This window comes from Salarias fasciatus, chromosome 11 (assembly GCF_902148845.1).
Source record: "Salarias fasciatus chromosome 11, fSalaFa1.1, whole genome shotgun sequence".
NCBI lineage: Eukaryota > Metazoa > Chordata > Actinopteri > Blenniiformes > Blenniidae > Salarias > Salarias fasciatus.
In genome coordinates this window covers 33,811,670-33,828,549 of record NC_043755.1, presented here as the reverse complement: position 1 = coordinate 33,828,549, position 16,880 = coordinate 33,811,670, and the positions used below count along the sequence as shown (strand labels likewise).

At 48.5% G+C, this 16,880-nt stretch overlaps 1 pseudogene; it reads right to left on the bottom strand.

The window, feature by feature from the left end:
* Window positions 1-3,036: 3,036 nt before the first annotated feature.
* LOC115396188 (synaptotagmin-11-like) lies at window positions 3,037-9,562 on the bottom strand (annotated as a pseudogene).
* Between the last annotated feature and the right edge of the window lie 7,318 nt (window positions 9,563-16,880).

The following is a 16,880-nucleotide window of genomic DNA, read 5'->3' as shown; positions in this document are numbered from 1 at the left end:
ATCAGCGTCGGATTTTAACGACGTGACGTCGGCTGCTTTCTGAGAAGAGTCCTGCGTGAAATCCATTCGCTGTCCTCCACAAGGACCATGAATCAGCGGGAAACCAGCAGGGAAGCTGCAGGAAGGAGAACTCCAACCCAGGAGGAGGCGGGAGGAGGGGGTGGGGTGAGGAGGACCTGAGCAGCCTGCCACTGTTCTCTGCTTCTTCTTCATGTGACCTTCAGCGCTTCAGGCTCCTTCTTTTAACAGGAAGAGAAGCTTCTTTCTCTCCTCGGTCTGTTCCAGAGAACAGCTTCTATTCATCTACACGTCTGAAACATGAGTCACTCGCTCAGCGACACTTCCTTCTAGCTTTCTGTTTTCAAACGGAGGGTTTTATATCTTTATTTGAGCGTCTGTTTTTCTGTTTGACGTTTATTCATCCAGCGGATGAGCTTCACTGACTGACCTGTGAGCTGCTTCCCTCCGGTCCAAACCAAACCAAACACTTCTTCTTCTGTGGTGCTGGCTGTTGACGCCCAGCGAGAGCTCAGCACCGCCACCTTCAGGTTTGGTGGAGAGCTGCCATTTGAGTTGCGCTCTTGAAATGCGTCCGTGTGGAAACGTCTGCCTTTAGAGCTGAAGTGGGTGGGGCGGGGCGTCCTCTGACTCCGCCCCTGACTCCGCCCCTGCACACACAGCTGCGTCCAGACAGACCGACGCCACCCTCGGTGTCTGGAGCACCAGTTTCTCTGTGTGCTTTTTAATGGCTGCTCGTAGCCGAAGATCAGAACTGGTACTCGTATATCATCGAGATCAAAACAAAAGTCTTCCTGAGCTTACGTTTAAAAAAAGCTTAAAATTAACATATTTTAAAATTTCACATAAAAAATACCTGTAAGAAAAGAACTGGAAAGTGAAATGTAGCAAGAAAAGTAAATGGAAACATTCCCATTTCAAGTAAATAAAAATACACTGTAATATACTCCATACAACCGTTAGCATTTGTCTGAGCTTACGTAAAAAAAGATTAAAATTAACATATTTTTGAAAATTCAATTCATGAAAAAAACCTGGAAAAATATATAAAAAGAAAATTAAAAATTAAAAAGAAACTGAAAAGTAAAGAAAATTATAACAAAGTAAAATAAATTAAATGAATTTCAATATAATCCACATGAATCGATGAATGTATCTTGAAAAGAAAATTAAGGTTAATAAATGACTGTGAATAATAACTAATAAGCTCAAAGTATTTAAACAAAACTACACTCATGGTGAATCGAACCCGACGCGCCGACAGAGGAGTGTGGAGACGCAGCCGTCATGGCTAACTCGGTTTTTTATTTGCACGTCCAATGAAGTGTTAACAAACCCAACACAGAGGTTAGCATCCAGGTCTACAGCAAGGGGGCGCTCACACACACACTAAAGCTCCGAGGACATGGGGGGGGGACCAGCGAACATCGTCACATCTGTACAAATCTACAGCAGAGAACAGCGCCGCCTGCTGGGCGCTCGCATTCCTCCGGCAGGACAAAGGGTCCCAGCGTGGCCCGGAAAACTAGAGGACGGGGGTGGGGGGGTGGGGGGGGGGGGGGGGGGGGTGGTGGAGCCTCCAGCCACCACTCACAGCGACTCAGCGCAGCAGTCACTCACGCCGATGACTCACTGCACCACCTGGTGGTACAAAGTGGGGCTGCAGGGACTGAGTGGCTTTTAGTTAGCAACCCCAGAATGACTTCAGGCTGAAACAGGGTATCTTGAAATTGCTTGCAAGGAAACAAATATGGTGGTTATTGTCTACCAGCTCATATTCATGATAATTTAAGTCTTTTCTAATTAATTTCTTGAAGTTTTACTCCTAAACACTGGGACCACAGCTTCCTTCTGCGTCAGAGGAACTGGGTTTCCAGGGATCCTGCGGGTCTCTCAGATAGGCTGGTCCTGCTGAGGGGGTTCAGGTCCTGTTGAAGGGAGTCTATGGCCTATTGGGGGGGTCCAGGTCCTGAGGTGATAGGGGTGGGGGTGGGGGGTCTACATCCTGTGGGAAAGGCTATGTCCAGTTCCGGTCGGGGTGGTCTATGGCCCACTGGGAGGAATGAGCTTCTGCTGCTGTTGTGGTGGGGGTGGGGGTGGGGGTGGGGTGGGGGGTTTCTACGTCCTGTCGGAGGGTCCACATCCCAGAGGCTCGATGACCCAGCGTCCTCTCAGCCCCATGGAGACCTGGACGAGGCGAGCGGGAGCAGTTTGTCAGGTGGTCCCCCAGAGGAGGAGGGGGGGGGGGGGAGGGGGGGGGGGGGGGGGGGGGGGGGGGTCTATTCACACGGTTGCAGAGCTGCTTCAGCGTCTCCTCCACATGTCGGAGTTCCAGCTGAAGTCTTCTCCTGAAAACGACGTCAGAGGCTCGTTTTTCTCTTTTCAGACGGACATGCGATGAAGTGCATGAAGGGGGGTCGGGAAGGGGGGGTCTTCCTTCTTCTTTAATGTCTTTTATGTTATTCTTTTTAATGGTAAGTCTTTTTGGAGAGTTCCTCCCCCAAGAAATGGACTTCTATGGTTTTCGATTTGAAAAACGGCTCGTTTTCTGTTTGCTTCTTAAGATTCTTCTTACACTTGCAAATGTGGTGAAATAACAGAGAGAGAGTTTAACTATGATCACAAGTGTGTGTGTGTGTGTGTGTGTGTGTGTGTGTGTGTGTGTGTGTGTGTGTGTGTGTGTACAGGTGCATGTCAAAAAATGAGAGGATCACGGAAAACTCAAGTTTTCCATGTTATTTCCACACTCTGAATGTTTTTAGTGGTAATAATTACTAAATGATAAAAACTCAATTTACTGAGATATTTTAATGTTTTGCGAAGCGTTCTGAGTTTTATGACCTACAAGCTAAAATTAAAAAAAATTAAAAAAGGCTGAAAAGTGTCAGTTTATCTGTTTTTTCACTGTTAATTAACAAAAAAAAAATCCTCTGTTTTGAGACACACCTGTGTGTGTGTGTGTGTGTGTGTGTGTGTGTGTGTGTGTGTGTGTGTGTGTGTGTGTGGTGTGTGTGTGGGTGTGTGTGCTGTACACTCAGTCTGTATTTCCCAGTGTCGTTCCACTGGTACAGTCCCAGCTGTTTTTTGTTTTTTTTTCTTGGCGCTTGTCCTCCTGCTCTGGCTCCGCCTCCTGCTCCTCCTCTGGCTCCGCCCCCTCAGTACTCGCTCAGGTTGTGCCACTTGGAGATCTGCCGGCGGGGGTTCTCGCAGACCTCCCTCCAGTGGGCGGCGCGGAGGGCGCGGCGCTGTGCAGGCCCAGCAGCAGGCGGCCCAGCACCTCGTTCTTGGTGGTCCGGTCGAAGTCGACCACCAGGAACTCCACCGAGATCTCCGGCAGCAGCTCGGGCGGGATGTCGTAGATGAAGGACTCGTTGAAGACCGGGTTCAGCGTGCACTTCTTCACGTGCGTCTTCTTCTTGGCGATGCGTTTGCGGCCGTAGAAGACGTTGACCTTCACATAAGGGTCTGTGGAGAAGAGAAGGAAGGAGAAGGAGGAGGAGGAAGAGAGAGGAAGAGGAGGAGAAGAGGAGAAGAAGAGGAGGAAGAAGAGAGGTGGAGGTGAAGGAGGAAGAGGACGAGGAGGAAGATGAGGAGGAGGAGGAGGAGGAGGAGGACAATGTTTAGTCAGAGCAATAAGGGGAAGGGGACAGACAGAAGTCCAGATACAGGACAGGAAGGAGGACAGATGGACAGAAGGACACTGACTGGCTGACAGTCCGGTGATGTCCATCTTGGGGAGGTGGCGAGCCTTCAGGACGACCACGCTGAGGCGGTGGGACACCGGCTGGTAGGACAGAGACGCCAGGAGTCCCCACGGGTCTCACACTGAGGACGGGACAAAGACAGACTGAATCAAACCACGGCGCGGTTCCTCCGCGAGCCACCGGGTGGCAGCGTGGGAAGAAGAGTGTGAGGACTGTGGAGAGTCAACAGGAAGCGGAGACGCCGGGCTCACTGCATGTTCCTCTTGGTGATCTGCTGGCTGAGGTGCACCGGCCCGTGCTGGGGTCCACGCCTTCAGCGGGACCACCGCCTCGCCGATCACGTCGTCGCGGGCGAAGCGGTCGAAGCTGAGCACCAGGAAGTGCAGCGTGAGCTCCGGCAGCGAGCTGTAGGCCACGCCGTAGAAGGTGAAGGTCTCGTCGAACAGGGGGTCCAGCGTCTTGCGCAGCACGCGGGTCTTGACGCGGTGCTTCTTCTCCGGCAGGATGGTCATCTTCACGTAGGGGTCCGAGCTGCCCGCCTGCTCGTCCATGGCCGGCAGGCCGCGGGCGCCCACCACGGTCACCACCAGGGCCTTCTTGGGGAAGTTGTAGTCGACGGTGAGGCTGACGGCGCCCAGGCGGGCTCGGGCTCGGGCTCGGAGGAGGCGGGCGTGAAGGGCGACGCGGTCTTGCTGCTGGTCTGGCTGCTGCTGGCCGAGCTGCTGTCCAGGCAGCAGTAGTCGGCGCGCACCGGCAGCGCCCGCTCCGTCCGGGCCTGGCAGTGGGCGGGGCCCGGCCGGCAGTGGGCGGGACCAGGTGGCTCATCTGCAGCTGACCCGGGACGTCCAGGATGTTGTTCTCGGCGTCCACCAGCACCATGCCCCGCCCGGCGGCGCCGGCGCCGCCCCGCTCGCCGTCGCGGTCGGAGCGGTCGGCGCGCCGGATGCCGCGGACGATCCTCTTACTGCTGCTGAGGGATTCTGGGTAAATGCTGATGCCTTTCAGCATGTGGATGAACTTGTAGGGCGGGTCCTCGGCGTCGCAGTAGCGGTCGCCGTGCAGCTTGTAGCGTCCGGACGCCCGAGGTAACGGCGCTGGCAGAAGGACCAGAGCAGGATCAGAACCACCACCACCAGAACCAGGACGCCGGCGCCCAGGAAGCCCGCCAGCCGGAGACATGGCTGAAAGCAGCAAGCACACGGCCGGACAGTTAGAGGACGGGAGGACCGCGGAAGACCTTCAGGACGTCCCAGACTCAACCGGAAGAATGTGGAGACTGTAAACACACGCGTTTGGGTGTGTGTTCACACGACGACGACACGAGAGCCACTAGAAACGCAATTTTTAAGTACGCCGTGACTCTTGTCTCCGGGGGAGGAAACGAGGCAGAACACAAGTTTTTGGGAACGCTCCTATTTGTCTCCGTGGAAAACAGGGAAAACGCAACTTTTTTGAAAATGTTGTGGATAAAACACAACTTTCTTGAAAACGCTCCAATTCCATGGAAACGGGGGAAATGCAGATTTCCTGAAACGCTTGGGCCAGCCGAGGCCCGCGGTGCCGGCGTGCTCGGCTCTGTCTGTGTGGCAGACAGGAAGTCGAGAAAGGCTGAGCTAACGGCGTTAGCGCACCAGGCTAACGAGCGAAAGACAAAAGTGCTGTCGGGAATCATGCGCCAGCAAACGTTAGTTTCATTATTTAAAGGTATTGATTTTTATTCACAGCCGAGAGAGAGAGAGAGAGGATCCAGCATCCGCCTCCGTTTTTATGAAAGAAGGAGCGTCGAGCGAACGCCACTCCCGGGATCAAGGTGACGGAGCACAAACTGGCTTCATGTGAAGGGGGAGTGAGTCGGATGTAGAAAACCTGACAGAGAGCTGCGAGCAATCTGCTGGACAGACCGGACTGCTGGACAGACCGGATGCTGGACAGACCAGACTGCAGGACGACCGGACTGCAGGACAGACCGGACTGCAGGACAGACCGGGCTGCTGGACAGACGGACTGCAGGACAGACCGGACTGCAGGACAGACCGGACTGCTGGACAGACCGGACTGCTGGACAGACCGGACTGCTGGACAGACCGGACTGCAGGACGACCGGACCGGACTGCTGGACAGACCGGACTGCTGGACAGACTGGACTGCAGGACAGACCGGACTGCTGGACAGACTGGACAGCAGGACAGACTGGACTGGACTGCAGGACAGACCGGACGGACTGCTGGACAGACTGGACTGCTGGACAGACCGGACCGGACTGCAGGACAGACCGGACGTTGTCTAATCTGCAGGTCTCTGTCAGCCTCGTACAGAGGATCATTGTTCCACGAGGCAACACTGATGCACAACACACACACACACACACACACACACACACACACACACACACACACACACACACACACACACTGCACTCAGCTGTAGCTGCACTCAGCTCACCTTCACTCATCAAACCGTTTGCTAATCCTAACGGTCGCAGTAATCCGGTGCTTTGAAGAACACGAGCCTCACTGCTGCAGATTAACTCTGACCTCAGCAGAAGTGACCTCTGACCTCCGCATGGGAACAACCCGACAGTAATCTGAGTATAATATACCAGGAGTGGACTCTAACATTCACCGAGGATCAGCAGTAATAGTCCGGTAAAAACAAAGACGCAGTGTTGCTGCGGCCAAACTATCCAGACATTTCCGCAGAGAAACGCTGAAAACCAGGCGGAGACGGAGCGCCGTCCTCCTGATGCCACTCCTCAGCCGCCGCCCTCAGAGAGCTCCCTCCACCAGGGGTCGGACACTGGCCGGTGGACATGGCTGTTTGGTGAAACACTTTCCCTGACATGCGCCCACGACCGGCACAGCTCGAGAGAGAGGACGAGGCGCGGGACGTAAACGAACAGAAAACAAGTCAAGTTACAAATGTTCCGTGCTGGAGGTTAAAATACCCGGGTCTCGACAGGACGATACGAAAGCGTCTCAAGTTACTGCTGGACTCTTTTCCCTGAAAGGCTCGGTGAAGCTTCAGCTAACTTACAGTGAGGGACGTGTCTCCCTGAGTCTCCCTGAGTCCAGCAGAGCGGAGAGACACGTCCTGCTGTCTTCACAGCGTCTCTCAAACACCAATCAGCGCTTTCATGAAGAGCCGTCATATCGGGCGGCAGAGCATCGTCGCGCATCGCCGCATCCGTACGTGACACGCAATCAGGTGAATTAAAATCAACAGTGTTTGACATCGTTCCTTCAGAGACAGCGCGCTTTTTGTTTTTTAATGGCGTCCCTGCTGGGGCGTCCTCCGTCCGTCTGGTGGCGTTGGAGCGTGGGCGGGTCGCTGAGCTTCGCCGCTGGCTGTCGATGCCCGGGCATCGCTGGGGGGCGGCGGCCTCTCGGGGCGCCGTGCGGTCACGGTCCTGCCGAGGTTCACGGCTGCAGCAGGACACTGCAGCTGCCTGATTGGCTCAGCTTCTGCCTCCTGGCGCTGTGCATCCAGAACCAACCTCCAGCGGAACGTCGCAGCGCGCAGACACATGGCTACAAGAATGAGAACGCCATCATACTTAACGGCTGATTTTCCACCGATCAGAGCGGATCTGGAGCTCTGCGGCAGAGGCTCACCCTTTCCACAGGTAAACATGCTTTGCAGAGTGTCAGGGAGGATTCTGGTTTCGGAGGACCGGCACCCGGACGTTCGTGGAGTCGCCATCTTGCATCCCATACCTGCTGGAGGGGATCACCAGCGACTCTGCTGCAGCCGCAGGCCGTTGAGCCACAAGGAAGACGCATCCGGTGGAAATCCAGCCGTTTATTACAGGGGGGCGAAGCGAGCAGCCGTGTCGACGTTGGAGCCGGCAGCTGCGTTCCGGATCTTCGGATCTCAGTGCTAAACATCAACAACGTCTGCTAACGTTAAACATGTAGCCACCAGCTAATGCTAACACACAGTCACCAGCTCATATCACACACACACACACACACACACACACACACACACACACACACACAACCACACATTTAAGAGTAGAATGAGCAGCCTTCTTCCTGTTGTCTGAGGCTTCCATTCATTCCACACAATGATGTCATGTTTTGGAAAGAGCTGAAAGGGCTCGCTGCTCGCCACACGCACACACAACACACACACCCCCACACACACCCCCCCCCCACCACCCCCCACCCACCCAAACCTGCTGTAGAAACTACATTAATGTTGACAACATTCTTTAAATTCTTTTTAAAGCTCCATGAAAACGTCTGAACTCATTCTAAGTGTTTTGCTGAATAGTTTCCAACTAGCAATAAAATTCAATTGAATTTTCATATATATGATAAAAACATTGCAACGCATCAAAACTGTTCTCGATTAATCCAATCAACTAATAATGATTATCTCAGAATTGTTTCATTTTCTCAAATTCTCTCTGAAAACCATGAAATGAGTTTATATGTCTCTTTATAAATGATCACAGTAATGAACTGATTTAACAACAAGTTGTGGGATAATGTTTCTGTGCTTGTTCTTGATCAGTGACGCTTGTTCACAGAAACTCTTGAAAAGGATTTGATTGGCTGAAGGAAGAGTCTGAGCTGAACTCCATTTAGATGTGAATAAAGAAACAAATAGAAGAGAAATTACTTTCTGAATCCCAGAGAAATCATTTCTATTTCACATGAATTATTTCTGTATATAATCACTATGTATTGTAATATTTTAAAAAATTAAATCAATGCTTGTGATCTTTAAGTTATTGAAGTGATTTTAGTCTAAGGGGTGAATAAAAATAGGGAAACAAGACAGATGCAAATATTTTGTTCATATTTTGTACATTTAAAAACCTTGACTTAAAAATGTAAAGTCACCTTCATTGTGATTATTAATATTTACTCAAAATATAGGATTTATGGCGATAGAAAAAAATTCTAAATTCCTTAAAAAACATTTAATTGAGCAACGTAATGCCAAAAAAATTAAATTAGAATTGTGACAATAAATCTGGTGTCATGAGATTAGATTATCTATACAAACACGTTCAGAATAACATGATTTCTTTTCTGAATCACATGTATGGTCATTATATAAAATAATAATAATAATAATAATAATATAATAATAATAATAATAATAAGCATGCTGGGTGGATTTTTGTGATTTTCTTCGTTAAAACTGTTTTTTTCATTATTAAACTCTTTGTGTCGCTGGTTCAGACATGACGTCACCTGATACACACCCCGACTGGCACGCGCACGCACGCACGCATGCAGGAGCGTGCGCAGGCTCTGTGAGGATGATGAAGATGATGAAGACGATGATGTTTTTTCTGCGGGGTTATTTTTTTTACCCGTGTCTTAATTGTAAAGCAGCAAGCCGCGCGCGCACTGCTCCGCTGTGCGCGTGCACCGCCGCCACAGCCCAGGATGTCCGGAAGATTGATTATTGATAAACTGATTGGTTGATATTTAGCTGATGAACGCAGGATGACACCGGACATTTCACACCGCGGCGGCTCGCGGTGACGCACCGGAGCGCGTGGACCGGGGGGGGTAGCGCGCGGACCGCGGGTACCGGGCCCGGGTCCGGGGACCGGGGCCGCGGCCTGGCACTCACCGTAGGCGGGTCCCAGCTCGATGATGTCCGCCATTTTGTGTTCTCGGGGCGGCGGGATGCGGTGCGCGAGGAGAGCCCAGACACCGGGGGAGACACCGACTGGCACGCCGCGCGCCTCTCACTGATCACCGGGGAACAGCCGCTGCTCCGCCGGGGGAAGCCTTCATAGGAACCGGGCCGTGGTGCCGCGCGCTGCGTCGCTCTGAGTCTGCGGCGCTCCGCGCGCGCTGATGCTGCTGCTGCTGCTGCTGCTGCTGCTGCTGATGATGATGATGATGGTGGTGATGATGATGCGCCGGGATGCAGCGCGCATGCGCACAGGAGCGCGAGGAGGAGGAGGCCGAGCCGAGAGAGGAGCAAGAGGAGTCACTCTGTACAACACCCGAATCTCAGAAAACAACACAAACAGCGAGAACAAAGCTCGTGAAAACAACAACAACGACCATGACCAAAACAATAATAACTCGTTAAAAAAACAACAACAACAATAATACGGAGTGACAAATATAAATCTTCACCATCAGTTTCTCCTCTGCCTGTTTACCGTATGAACAAACTTGTAACAACAGTCTTTACTTTGTAAGCTTTGGTTTTACTTCAATTAGTTACTTCAGTTAGCTCAGATTAATCAAACATAAAAACATCAGAAATCCTTATATGTTTAAGTGACAAACAAAAAATGGAATAATATTTATTTGTTTAATTTACACATTCATTAATGGATTATTTTGTGTATGTCTACAGTTTGTGATTTTCTTATTATTTCTATCAAAATCCTTGTTTGAAAGTTAAAAGTCCAATTTTTTTAGGACAGTGACAACATTACAACTTATATATATTTTAATAATATGAATTGTTTATAGGCTACACAACCCACTATCATAATCAATAAATACGTGGTAAAAGTAGTTCCCTATCTTCATATTGTAATGTCATGTTCATGTCATGATGAGGAGACAAAATGTAGGAGAAGGGACAGGAAATGTACAGGAATACCAACACAAGCAGCAAAGAAAGTCAGTACCAAGACTGCCTTTTTAATCCAATAAATTATGATTATTTTGTGGTTTTCATGAAATCCATCAGAGTGAGACATCTTCCCACGGACTTCCGGTACAGCCTTGGCTGGAAGGCCTGTAAGCCCCGCCCTATGTGATGTCACGCATGTAGTTAGGTAATAAACAGGAAGTGTGCTTTTATGTCCATGTAGCAGCTTCGCCATGAAACAGAAGGATGGAGCAGCCAGAAGAAAAGACAAAACATCCAGGCTCTACAATCATCTGCAGGCACTAAACAACCAGCACGCAAAAACTACACAAAACAAATCAAACATTATGTCATTGAATGAATTGAAATATGTTCTTATAGATTTCATAGTCAGTTTTCTCACAAGCATAGAACAAGTGTTCTGTCAATTCATTATTGTTACATAAAGGCTTAATGTGGATCTGATGAGAGGGATATACTCATTTATGGTTTTGAAATGGAATTCCTGAGGTTTAGGAATAAGGGGAAACTTGGTGGAGAAGTCAGGACTGGAGAAGTCCTCCTCTTCTAAGAGAGACGGAGAACATTCTGAAAGAGCGGAAACCAGATTAAAACTGAAAGTGAATTATCAGCAGTAACGTGAACGTCAGGAGAGCAGAGTGTACATTAGCAGTGTCACTGTTTAAGTCTGAGGAATAAAGATGGCTGTCACTCGGCTCCTTAAAGGAATACTCCAGAGATTTGGGGCCCACGCCCTATCCCTATCATTTACAAAGGGAGATAAGCTCATAAATACCTTTTTTGTGTCTGTGCGTCCAGTGACTGGCTCCCAGCTGTTAGCATCGTAGTTAGCTTAGCTCAACTGCTGGAGGTGAAGAGGAGACAGAGCCGGACTTATGAAAGTGGACAAAATCCTCCTTCCAGTGGTCCAGGGGACGGTGTATTAGCACGTGAAGTAACTCAGAATGGTTATAAAACATTTTAAAAGGCGTGTTTTCTTTTCAATCCGTTAAAATAACGTTTTGATACACACAGATCTGCACAAGCACAGTGCACCGCGGAAGAATATACCGGAGCACAGCGGCTGAGTCTATGGCTTCTACTGAATGATCACTGGTAACCAACAGCCTTTTTGACACAGGAAGGCTGTGTTGCTGCCAGACATTGCGGCACAGGTTTTCAGAAGTGGTACGAAAATCTCCACCTTCACCAGCTCCAGTGTGCACAGCGCACCTATCATTCTAGATACTCGACGATGAAATGCAGTTTTGTATAGTCTTTAATCATTTTGAGGCACGTAATTGCAGCCGGAACCTGAAATGAGGAAGCATGTAAATCCAGTTTAATTTTCAAATCTACATCTCAAGTTGAATTTTGCTAAAGTATTTGGTGGGACATCTTTTGAAAATTAATGTCATTTTCTTTTTATTTAAGCTCTAGTGCGTAACTTCGGTTGCCCTCTAGTGGAATTCTGCGCTCATACAACAATAACGTCGGCGCTTCCACATGACGTGCGCCCAGGGGTCCCAGTGTCCCCGGTGTCCCGGTGTCCCCCTCCCCCTCTCCCCCCAGCCGCTGCACGGAGATTCGCGTTTCCACCGCGCGAATCACCGTTGGAAACGGTTTTTATTCTGTGTGAATAAGGACAGCTGGTGAAAAAAGATGGACTCTTCCGAAGAGGTAATAACTGTTTTCTTTTTTTGCCACAGAAATGCAAATAGCTGATTACAAACGGGAGACAAGATGCCTGCTAATTTGTAACTGACAGGTTAGTGGATGCTACCCATACTCAGCACTGGAATGACAATATTCTTAGACAGCATTTGTGAATGTGTGATTATTACCGTGTGACATTATGTTAGCAGGTTGCTAACATTACAACATAACGTTCATAGCACCATTTTAGAAAAAATAATAAGGTACTTATATAATTATAAACCAAGTCACTTACTTATCCAACAGCAGCAAGGCAGTGTTGTTTTTCGTTAACGATGACGACGACGAAAATATTTGTCAACGCCCCTTTTTTCCGTGCACTAAAACGAGACGTGACGAGCTAAAATATCTCTTTAAAGACGGAAATGTGACGAGACGTATCGTTGTTTTTCGTTAACGAGACGACGACAAGACGAAAATGTCAGAATTTTGACTTTCAAATAAATTAAAACCAATGCGATTCCCACAGCTTGTTCACGCAGATCGGCTGCTTTACTCTGAAATATTATCAATTCACGAGCTGCTTCCTGTTTGACCACGCCTGCACCGCATACACCGGGCACTACAGAGCGTGGTAGCAACTTTCGCCGGGGCTCGGCATGAGGAAAAGACGCAGTGATTTCTGGATGTACTTTAATCAGAATCCAGCAGAAAGAAAACAGAATGCCTGGTAGTGGGAGACGGAGGATCTGATCCAACTGTTTGACTGTTCTACTGTGAAACTGAAAGGAGCCCACCGTTGATTAGTGAAGATTTTTTTTCCCCCAAGTAACTAATAAATCTTTACTTTTTCTTTTTTAAAAATAATTCAGGTGTTGTCTTACTTTGAAGAAATGTATTTTCACTTTTGTTTAAATGTGTATAGAGAAAATTCAGGTAAGGAATACAAAGTTTATGAAACTCAAGCAGTGGCGATTGCTCTAAGACTGCAAGGGAAGCTCAACTTCCCTAAAATATCAAAAAATAAGTGGTCCAATATTACTGTTGTGTGAACATTTCATTGACTAAATATGCGCTACAACACGTTCATCTTTTGTTCAGAATCGGCTACTGAAGTAACTGACTCGGCTTTTTTCTCACTCCTCCTCGCAGGCGGCACGGCGCTTTAAACAGCCGGACGCTGAGCGTCCATGCGGAAGCTAGAGTGGGTTGTTCTGCTGCAGTGAAACTGGACGCTCATTGGATAAATACTGGGCTGGTCCCGCCCACGGACGCTCAGCGTCTCTGGGGGTCTATGGAGAATTGGGCTGGCCTGGACGCTGAGCTTCTGCGTGGTGATTGGATGATCTGTGTGAAGCTTGATTGACAGCGAATGAACAAATCAGCGATCTTGAATAAATAAAATGCACCGAAGCGCTTCTGAAGTTTTTCATTCTGCTTTTCTGAGTTGATTTGAGGCTTTGTGATCCCTGGAGACTTTGTGTTTGTGAGAAAACGACTAGCGTTGTGTTTTGGAGACTCGTTTCGGTCACTCTGTAGTTCTGTCCTCGACTAGCAGCTGTGGAGCTTCTCCCCTTCTCTCACACAGCTCCAGCCTCCAGCAGCTCCAGCCTGCTCGCTACTAGCTGCACACAACGGCAGACAATGTGAATGTTGTGGACCGCGATTTTGGCGAAGCCCATTTGATATTCTTCCTTACGAAGAGAAAATTGGGTTAAACTGCATAACAGATCAACTCCTACGACTGAGCTGGTGCCGAAAGGTGGGGAAAAGTAACAGGTCCTTTCAGCTGTCCTGGTCTGACCAGGTGAGCTGCTGACTGAAGTGCTGTCACCAATAAAATGTCCTGCTGGCCATGCCTCTGGATGAAACTATCTCAGGGAGGTGTTGTCTGTTCACAAGTGGGCTTGAGGATCTGTCTAACTTTGACAGGGCGTACAAAAGGCATGAAAGCTAATAGAATTTACATACAAAAAACAGATTACACATATTACAATGTATGCTGAAAATGAGCTTCCCCTCTTTGGAAGACCAGCAGCCGCCACTGAACTCAAGCTATGTTTGTCATTTCAGTTTTGAAGATTCCAAGTGTTTCATACCATCAAGTGTACCCAAGGAATTAATTTTGATTATTTCAGATGTTTTAATGGTAGTATTTTCCTAATAACCATCTTAATATTGGTTTTATTGCTCCTCCAAAAGAATAACAAGACGTTACTCTTACCAGTTGAAATCAGTAACATAGAAACAAAACAGACCAGTTTTAATAAAAGATTTCAGCCTTTATATCAGTACGGACATTATAAAAATAGCTTGAAAGTATCAGCAAAATCCTATTACTCCTCTCATTCTGTCTGCAGAGCTCATATAAGCACTGCACTGAGTTTGCAAAGTATCAAACTAGTCCAGTTTATTATTTGATATTCAAAGGCATCAATGTGTTCTGTTGGTTTTGTGCCATTTAAGTGTATTTTATTATGTTTGTTTGGTTTACAATTTCCTTTGTCTGTCTTTTTCCTCATGTATGGTTTAAGCCTTTTTTAATGACTAAAACTGGACTAAAACCCGTTTGGTTTTCGTCGACTAAAACTAGACTAAAACTATCAAGTGTAGAAATGACTAAAATGTGACTAAAACTAATAAGCATTTCGTCCAAAAGACTAAGACTAAAACTAAATCAAAATAGGCTGCCAAAAACAACACTGCAGTAAGGCAACATCTGTGTCTGCCCTCAGCCCAATTTCTGCTTTCAATGTTCTCCACCGAGGAAAAGCCACGCCAATACAAATCCTCATTTGCCTTCTCCGTCGGCCACTTTCCTTCTTCGCCAGCAATCCTTCTGCCGACCGTCCAGGCTTTTTTTTTTTGGCGGTAGGATCCACTTCAGGACTCTTTCTCGGCCGTTTCTTTGGATTATCCGCCATGTCGCTTCCTCGGTCTGCCTAGCTCTGCCTGTTGCTATGAGACGCTCCCGTCCTCACCCTCCCTTCTTGTTGGTGACATAAAATGTGTAATTTCCTGCGCACCAGCGCGGAATGGCGCCGGTTGACAAGCAAAGCAAGAATTATATATATTGAAAAATCCTGCGAGATGTTAGAGGAGCCGATCGGCTTAATCTGCATTTTGTCCTCTCCACTAGTAGTGGCTTGGCTAAAACGGACTTCATAGACATTTAAAGTTATGCACTATAGCTTTAAGTCACAGTCCAAGTAGTTTGGAAGAAGAAAATGAAAAAAATTGTTTTGATGAGTGATTATTGATTTTATTTGAGTGAAAAAATACAATTTTATTCTGAGAATGAAATAAATTTATGTTTATTAAATTTCAAAATGAGTATAGTCATATAGTCTTCCGCAGTAGGACGGTTCAGTGGACCGACTTCATCCCATCCCTCCGCCGCACTCAGCTCGCCGTCCGCCGGTCTGCCCCATGCTGGCCTGCAGAGACATGACGACACACAGGAGTGACGGAGAGTCTGGCTCCACCCAGAGCTGCAGAGCATCAGAGAGGTGAACAGTACCTTAAAGTACAGCCACAGCGCCCCCTGCAGCAGCAGGAGAGACAGCGGCACCACCACCCCATCTGACGATCACAGCTGTCGGATCTGAACACAGAGAGAAATCAGCCGTCTGAGGACTGCTGGCAGTGAGACCATCAAGAGTCCATCCCTCTCAGCCCCCTCTTGGTCTGGATCAGGTCTCGTTAGCAGTTTAGAGACCGAACCCCTCCAGACATGTCTGTCCCTTCTGTCTTCCTCCAGCTCTTCTAGTGGACTCAGAGTCTCTCTCAAACCAAACCAGAGTTAGAATCTATCCAGAGAGTCCTGGACCGACCCTGGGCCGTCCCTCCCAGTCCGTCCTGCTTGCTAAACCTCTAAAGGGGGGACACCAGGGACATCCTGACCAGATGGACTGATCGGGTAAACACAGAGCTTTGCTTTCCAGATCAGCTCCTCCAGGTAAACAGTCCAGTGACGGGGTTACTGCAGCCGTCTGTCTGAATCTGTGGACCATCTCTCCATTTCTCCTCCATCAGTCCTGAAGAGGACCCAGAGATGATCTGATCATATGTTCGTCTTTCCATTGTAGACGTTTCCTGAACATTTCAGGATAATGAGTCTAGAACTTTTTCAAGTTGCTAACAGACAGAAAAACAAATCCGACTGAACAAATATCCTGGGCCTTGGTTGAAACAAAGTGAGTAGGGTCATTCTCACATTTGGTCTGATCAATTCTTCTCATCGTCGTACCGTTTCAGAGTCTCGGCTGATTTCTAGAGAACGGGCAAAACATATGTTGCATATTGTGTGTGGATTTACAAGACAACAGCTCTCAGAGTCACTTTAAAAACATCCCTGATCGATATGTTGACAAAAAAACCAAAATTGACCCTTTGTGGAAACGCTCAGGACCCCAAATCAGCAGGAGAAGCCCTGCCACTGGTCCTCGACACCATAGTCTTCAAACCTTGTTGTAATAAATGTGAAATTTTTCTGATCCAAAAATGAAAAGACGAAACATTTTCACTTGAACTGTCATGTAAACAGCGCCTCAGCTTCTTCTTACCAGACACAGACAGAGACAGCAGGCGACTCTCTGAGGTGAAGTTGTGCCCAAAAACATGGAGGTGGTAAACACAGCTGTAGTTTCCCCGGTGGGCAGGCTCTGCGGCAGGAAACAGGAAGTGTGCAGAGTGATTGACAGCCGGCTGGGTGGAGTTGTAGGAGGTGTTGAAGGAGGTGAAGGTGAGCTGGAAGGAGCCTCCTGGGTACTGTGGCTGGATGGAGCAGCTGATGGTGAAGGTGGAGCCCCAGATCACCTGGAGCCCCTGCTGCTGGCCTCAGAGACCCCGAGGATGGAGGAGGAGGAGGACACGGAGATGACGGGATGGAGCAGCAGGTCTGAAAAGCACACACACACA